This window comes from Panthera leo, chromosome E1, assembly GCF_018350215.1.
Source record: "Panthera leo isolate Ple1 chromosome E1, P.leo_Ple1_pat1.1, whole genome shotgun sequence".
Classification (NCBI taxonomy): Eukaryota; Metazoa; Chordata; class Mammalia; order Carnivora; family Felidae; genus Panthera; species Panthera leo.
The window spans coordinates 54,171,213-54,178,710 of NC_056692.1; the positions used below are offsets into that span (position 1 = coordinate 54,171,213).

A 7,498-nucleotide genomic window follows, 5' to 3' on the forward strand; every position below is an offset into this window, starting at 1 on the left:
TGAGATATATTCCAGAAAGATGTCTTTTAAATTATTCCGAGCAGAAAGAAAATCCTTCATTAAAAATAGCAGTCTGAGTAGAAATATATAGTTTGTAGGAGGGAAGGGCCCTGGCCAAGCAGGCAGCACCCAATGGCACAGAGCCTCCCTCCTGGACGCTTCCCACCCCCCACCGGCCCCCACGGCACCCCTATAACCCCAGTCTCCCACCACACAAAGCCAGCCACCGGCAGGGCAACAGGGGCCTAGAGACCCATCTCTCGAGGGAGGGCGGCCAACCATACTGGAAGCTTCTCAGAGAGCCCCGCAGATGAGAGCCCACCCACCCCACGTCAGACTCCCGGTCATGGTACAGGGCCTCTGAGGAGCCATGGGCCATGGGCCACCGTAAGAATCCGTGTAGCATTTCGAGAAGCCATGTCCCGGCCTTCCTCCTCCCGTCGATGGGCCCGATGCCAGCCACGCAGCAGCTGGTGGAGACGGGGCCCAGCCCCTCCGACTGCCTCTGTCGCCGTTCACTTGCCCCTCCAAGACCTCCAGGAGGGCCCTTCTTCCAACATGTCTGAAAGGCAGTGAGGACTCCCTTTAAAAGCCAAAGGACTCAGTGGCACCTGGGGGGCTCAGTCAGTTGAGTGATTTCAGCTCGGATCATGATCTCGAAGCTGGAGAGTTCAAGCCCCGCGTGGGGCTCTGTGCTGAGAGCACAGAGCCTGCTTGGGATTCTCTTGTCCCCCCCCCCCCCCCATGCCACCCTCTCTCTCTGCCCCTCCCCTGCTTGTGCACACACTCTCTCTCTTTCAAAAATAAATAAACATTACAAAAATAAATACACAAAATAAAAGCCAAAGGACTCAGAAGTGCCCTAAAAAATCTGACTTGCAAATCAACTCCAATAAGTGGATTAAGTGGAGTGTGTAACAGGCCACAGCATCAAGGGCTGCGTTCTCCACAGTGAAATTGGGCCATTACCCTCCCTTGATCTTAAGGGGTTTGTCTGTAATGAGTGTGGGGCTCTTCCTCTGAGTAGCTGGCTTCCTCTCCTGCAGGTGGCCACAAGGGATGGCAGAGACCTGGGCTTGGGCAAGCGACAGCTTTGCTGGGGGCTGGCTCGGGACACAGAGGCCTGTTTAGCAGGGCTCCAGATGCCCCAGAGATGAGCAGAGACTGTGGGGGCACCTCACCCCCAAGACGTGCACCCCCCCCTCCGTTTCTGGGGGATCACAGGAACACTGAGCCCAGCCAGTGAGGCTTGGCTCCGCCCCACCCCCTCCCAAGTCCCCAAGTTGTCATTCCCCTCCAGCAAAGACACGCATCGCTCCTCTTGGCCTCTGCAGGCACCCAATAATAGCGATAATAGTAATAACACAAAATAAAGAACACTTAATGTGGTTTCTACGTTCAACATGCCGATTGCGGAAAACCTGAAACGCACTGCAAGGCATCAGAAATAAAATTAAAATCACATAATCCAACACTAAGGTAGATACTGTTGACATTTTGGTACATTTATGTCAAGACTTCTCCAGAGTGTGTGTGTGCACCTCTACATCCATACTGTAAAGTGTGGTTGGGCTTGTGCTATATACGCTGGTCCCTTAGCTCGAGATGGTGCACCTCGTCTCACGCGACTGAACGGCCTCAGGTCTCCCGCCCACGGCTGCCCCATCCTTTCCACTCGTATGTCGGTCACTGATGGGGTGGAGGTCTGGCTGCCCCCATCCCTGGCCAGGAGAGAACGCCCAGCCCAGAAGGGCAGGGAAGGTAACAGCATGCATGAACCAACCAACCGAGTGGATGGCTTATAAAGTTAAACCTTTAAAAGACAAAGAGATTCAGAGTTAATCAAAGAGTCGATTTAGTCAGAAGGTTGAAGGAGATAAAGCCGCTTCCCCTCTAAGCTTTAAATATTTAGCAAGTGAAGTCACCTCCTGTGTCCCACTCAGGAGTCCCACCTCTCTCCAGACTAGGACATCCTACCGTTTTGACCATCATGGCCCCCCTGCTTGGCTTGCTCACCCCCACATCAGATCCCTTCACCTGTTACCACATTGATGCACCCATCAGCCGCTAACCAACGTGCCTCCCTGCACGTTCAGGAACTGGTGCTCAGGGAGGCTTTCCCTGGGAGTTTGGTGGAATTAACAGGGGCATGAAGCCTTCTGGGGCAGGGGAGGGTGTGTGCATGGGGGCGGTCAGGTGGAAGGCGAGAGCCCAGAGATTAATATGGAAGGGAACCACCCAAGGCCAAGGGGAACCAAAAACAAAAAACAAAAAACCCAACACTAACGATTTCTGTTTTCCTTGTTTTCAGTGGTTCTCAGCCAGTGATTTGGGCCCCTAAGGGACGTTAGGAATGTCTGGAGACGTTTTGGCCATCACAGCCAGAGGCGGAAGGTGCTATGGCATCCGGGGGGCAGAGGCCAGGGATGCTGTTGAACATACGGCACATGGACAGACCCCCACACAGAAGGAGCAGGCTCCAAACGGCAATAATGTGGAGACTGAGGAAGCTACTTTCTCTTCTCTTCTTTTGTCCCTGTAACATGCACTTACACATCCCGAATTCACAGACGCAGATTCTCATGAATCCCAAAGGCAAGCCTGGGTGGCCAGCTGGAAGCACCCCCCGAAGTTCAAAAAAGTAGAAAAAAACCAGAAGGGGCGGGAACAGGGGATGTGGGCAGAGCCATGCAAAATCAAAGGAATTCACACACTCTCCCAAAGTTCTCAAGACCCTTGGAATGTCACCTAGGAAACCGCAAACATCCTGAGGCCCTTATCAGGTTGAGCAAGACGGGATCTGCCTGAAAAGGGGGAGGACATTGTCTGGGGAGCAAGTTGCACTTTGACGATTTTGTGGGCTGTAAAGAGAAGGGGACAGTGGTGGCAGGGTCTTGAAGGGTACGTTCTTTGAACGTTAAAGAGATTTGCTCTTCTTGGGGTTCTGTCCACCACCCTGAACTCCTGAGACAAAGGATGGTTACAAATGGCCACTTGCTCATGCATGCCCCTTGGATGGATATTAGGTTGACTTGATGGTGTTTACAAGGCTGTCCTGTCTGGGGCACCTGGGTGGCTCAGTCGGTTAAGTGTCCGACTTCAGCTCAGGTCATGATCTCACAGTTTGTGAGTTCAAACCCCACGTCAGGCTCTGTGCTGACAGCTCAGAACCTGGAGCCTGCTTCGGATTCTGTGTCTCCCTCTCTCTGCCCCTCCCCTGCTCATGCTCTGTCTCTCTCTGTCTCAAAATAAATAAAAAGCTTAAAAAAATTTTTTTTAATAAAAAAAAAAGAAAGGCTGTCCTGTCAAGGCCACACCCCTGCATAAAGGGCCAAGATGACCCTGTCGACTGTCCAAGAAGACGGTGTGTCCTCAGACCAGAAATTGGAGTTTTGAGATGAGCCTCTGGTCTTCATCTCCTGGCCTAGCCCCGAGGAGGGTGGTTGTCCAGGCGATGGCTCTTGGGGGTGGATGTCAAGATGATACTCGTCCAGCTCATCCTGGGAGCAAAGAGAAAGAGATTGGAGAAGAAACTTCACCTCCTTTGTGGATTATCAGGACAGTGTTTAGGAAGAAACAGAAAATCTGGAATCAACCTGCTGACCCCACTTAGTGATGGAGAGAACATCCCTTTCACAGCAGAGATGCAGGATGGAGTAGGAGAATGGAGAAATACTGATACCCCAAATATCTGTGTACCCTCCCTTTTTTTCCAAGGGTTCAGGTATCTCCTGGAAACTTCTAGAAAAGACCTAGCATTGGCATGAATTTAATCAGCAGATATTTATCTATTTCATAAACATTTCCTGAGCACCTACTGTACCCAAAGCACTGTGCCCCACAGCTAGCACAGTGCCTGGCATATAATAAGTACTTAAAAACTATTTGCTTGGGATATATGAGTGGTTAAGAGATCGTCCATGTGACCAAGGAGTTTATAGTCCAGTGAAGAAGACAGACATGCCGGCTTGTACTTCAGGGCAGAATTCAATAAGTACATCGCCTCAGCCTCCTTCTATATCCACCTGCTCAGCTAAAAGCAACGCACAGCTCCTGGGGCCCAGAAGGCTTAGAAAATTTCTTCGTTCAGTGGACCCTAAAAATTAAATGGGAGATTTTCCCCAAAATACACCAGCTCACCCTCCCCTCTTCCCTTTGCAGAGTTGAGTCTATGAAGCCACAGTGGCGCCATCATTTTCTGCTTCTGTCTCCATTGAGACTGCGCTGTCTGCTGGCAATGGGACAGTCTTGGCTGTGGGGACGGGGTGGTTAGAGACCACCCACTGGATGGGGGACACTGGTACTGAGCCTTGGTTCTCTCATCTGGAAAGGGGGCTGATTTTGTCTTCCATAGAGGGTGTTGTGGAACCACCGATGCAAAATGGCTGCACACACACGGTGGTGGGCACCCAGTACACGTGGGCGTGTCTCCATCCTGCGATGGGCTGTGTTTGTAATACATCACATGGGTCAAGGCTCTCGGAGCCCAGGGTCCTCCTCTTCCACATCTTCCCATATCTCTCCAGTGTGTGGGGCAGCATTTGCCAGGGTAGGTGCTGAACCAGTGCCTATTGGTCGAACATCTCACACCATGTGCCTGTTGTTACAACGATCGTATCTTCAAAGCCAAAACCTGTAACATGCTTAACGAGGGCAAACATGTCCTAGGCAGGGACAGATGGAACACTCTCAAGAAGGTCAGGCCTTCGGGTCACAAGATCGGCACCAACCTACTGGCGTGTCTGACTTTCCCATCACTTTCTGGAAGTGCTGTTTTTCGGGGGGCGGGGGAGGAGAATGGTGAGGCCCCCAAGAGAAATTAAGTGACTTGAGCGAGGCCACAAAGAATATAATATTCCCAGAATCACTAGCTGCCCACTTCATCCTTCAATACTTTCCTCTCTTCATCTTAAAAAGTGCAAGTAAGGTAGGAGGACATCTACTCAAAAGGAAAGAAAGTTTCCTATGATTCAGATTGCCCCGGAGGGGCAATGAGGTGGGGTGGGGGCAACGGGGTCATCTGGGCAGGAGAGCAGGGGTCAGCCAACATTTTCTGCAAAGGGTCAGATGGTGGATATTTTCGGAGTATAAGTACTCAGCTCCGCCACTGTCGTGGGAAAGCGGTCCTAAACACGTAGATGAGTGAGCATGGCCATGTTTCCAATAAAACTTTATTTATGGCCGCTGACATTTGAATTTGGTTTATTTTTCGCATGTCACGGGATATTATTATCCCATTATCATTATTACTCCAATACCAAATGGTTGAAAAAGCCACAATCATTCTTGCCCTGCAGGCTATAAAAACACATCCGGCTGGATTTTGCCCTAGTTTGTTGACGCCTGCTCTAGAGATTTGGGGATGTCAGCCAGGAGCTTTGCACCTTCTCACTTCATACCCTCATCTTCCTCTTTGGAAAAGAACCTTCGGGCCAGAGGGAAATGCCTGTTCCCTTAGACAAGAGGCTCAGACATAAAAATAACGCACCTCCTTCTCTACAAAGCTGTTGGATTGGCTTGCCCTCTGAGAAAGTGAATCCTGATTTGCTTTGCCACTTTTTAAAAGGGGTGGACAGCCGGATATCAAACTGGAAACCTGTGTTCTAGTCCCCCTGGCTCCCTGACTGCAGGCACCAGGGTATGGAACCCCCCGGCTTGAGGATAACTTGTAAGAAATGGGGTGAACTCAAACAGACAAGCCGACAAGCCATGAGTCTCTCTTCGCAGAGTCCGGGAAACCAGATGTTGGAGGGTTACCATATAAACATGGTTGCAGAGATTCTGGTCCATTGCTTTGAATTTGTCCTTTGTAAATTGAACTCAGGGGAGCATTGAAGGTTTATCCGTCATATTGTGGCAGAAATAAATGAGGAGCGGGTACTCTAGGAACTAAGACAAAAACAGTCTCAAGTCCACGGCGGAGTGCAAACGAATGCTAGGGAAGCCTAAGGCTTGTAAAAAGTAAAACTATCTGAACAGGATGCATGGGCAGAGAACATCGTTATCTGCTCCCCTGACTATTTTAATATGCCGCTTATAGAAGCCTGAGAAATCATCAGAGGCCTTAGGGCCTGGAGAAGATTTGGCTGGACCTAAAAGAAGTCAGACCAGAGGGAAGACAACTTTAGAATAACCTGAAAACAGAGACATGTGTTCACAGACGGACACTTTCATTCATTCATTAAATATTTATTTCCTGCTTATTATGTTCCAAGCGCTAAGCTTCTGGTACTAGGAGAGGCGCGCTGAACAAGATGGAGAGCCCGGCTGCGAGAACCCGGGAGTGGGGTGAGGCTGGCAGATACAGGCTGGAAAGGTATCTTAGAGCCGGAAGAGTCCTCAGGGCATCAGGGCAAGGGTGCTTCACGGGGTGCAGCCCACTGGGCGGCTGCCCCCTTGCGGAAGCCTGGCTACCTGCAACCTTCCCAGGGGGGCACCTGGGGAGTCTGGGGGGGATGGCTCGGTGGGTCCCCGCGGGTGGAGTGAGTGCCGGACCTCAGCACCAAGTCTGCTCCCGGGACAGGGGGCGGCCGTGAGCCACCAAGAGCCCGGGGAGACAGCTCAAGTTCATCTGCCTTCCCTCCGCCTCTCTTCCTGCTCAGAAAATCACCCCTGCCCTGCTCTGCAGAGGGAGCTGCCCCAGGAGGTAACAGCCACAGGGTCTGAGGGCTGGTGGGGACAGCCGAGGGAGAAAGCGAATCAAAGGCTGTGCCCCCACGTCCCTCGGTGCTCCCTCCTGCCTGGTCAGCACCCTGTCCCTGGCATGGATGGTTTCATTTTTCCGAGGAGGAAACGAACAAACGCAGTAGATAATTGTAGTGAAACGGCCGATAAGTAACGTTTGGTCTCCTTTTTACAACCATTCCCTAGGGCCCCATTATGGTAATTTTTCTTCTATAACTGGCAAATTGTATAACGAGTCAGATGATAAACCAGCAAGCAAGGCAGAAATTTGCATTTTAATACAACTGCCTGTATCAATCTCCCCTCCCCCCATCTCGGGAGGTCAAGGCCTCTTGATCCTGGGCCCCCAAGCGTCCTGCCCTCCGGGATCCCTTCTCTGACTCCTGAGTGGGTGAGTCTGGGGCACTCAGTGAATGCAGCGTTCTAACTTCTACAGACGTTGTGCAGCATAGAGATTAAGCCCCAGGGCCCCGGGAAGCAGCCAGCCGGGCCCACTCCAGCTCCCCCATTTACCCAATGGGGGTCCTCGGGCACTATCCTACACTGTGCCTCAGTTTCCTCTTCTGTAAAATGGGATAATCATACCACCTGCACTGTAAGACTTTTTAGTGGATGCCTGACGCATAGCATATGCTCCATAAATGTTCTTAATGATGTTGTTGCGGCATGAAGATGACGGCCATGGGTTCCAGGAAGGCCCCTGGGTTCTTAGGATAAAGGTTTCCCTCCTGAAGACTGTAGTTAGCAACTCAGCCCCGGTCCCTGGGCCCCTTACGTGTGCTCTTTGGTCCACACCACCCTCACTACCACCTCC

At 51.4% G+C, this 7,498-nt stretch overlaps 1 long non-coding RNA gene across 1 annotated transcript; it reads right to left on the bottom strand.

Moving 5' to 3' along the window:
• Positions 1-1,480: 1,480 nt before the first annotated feature.
• Positions 1,481-2,696, bottom strand: LOC122207247. Its single transcript, XR_006196732.1, has 2 exons — positions 2,554-2,696; positions 1,481-1,813 (listed from the first exon to the last, which is right to left on the bottom strand). It is a non-coding gene; the product is annotated as an uncharacterized LOC122207247 (long non-coding RNA).
• Between the last annotated feature and the right edge of the window lie 4,802 nt (positions 2,697-7,498).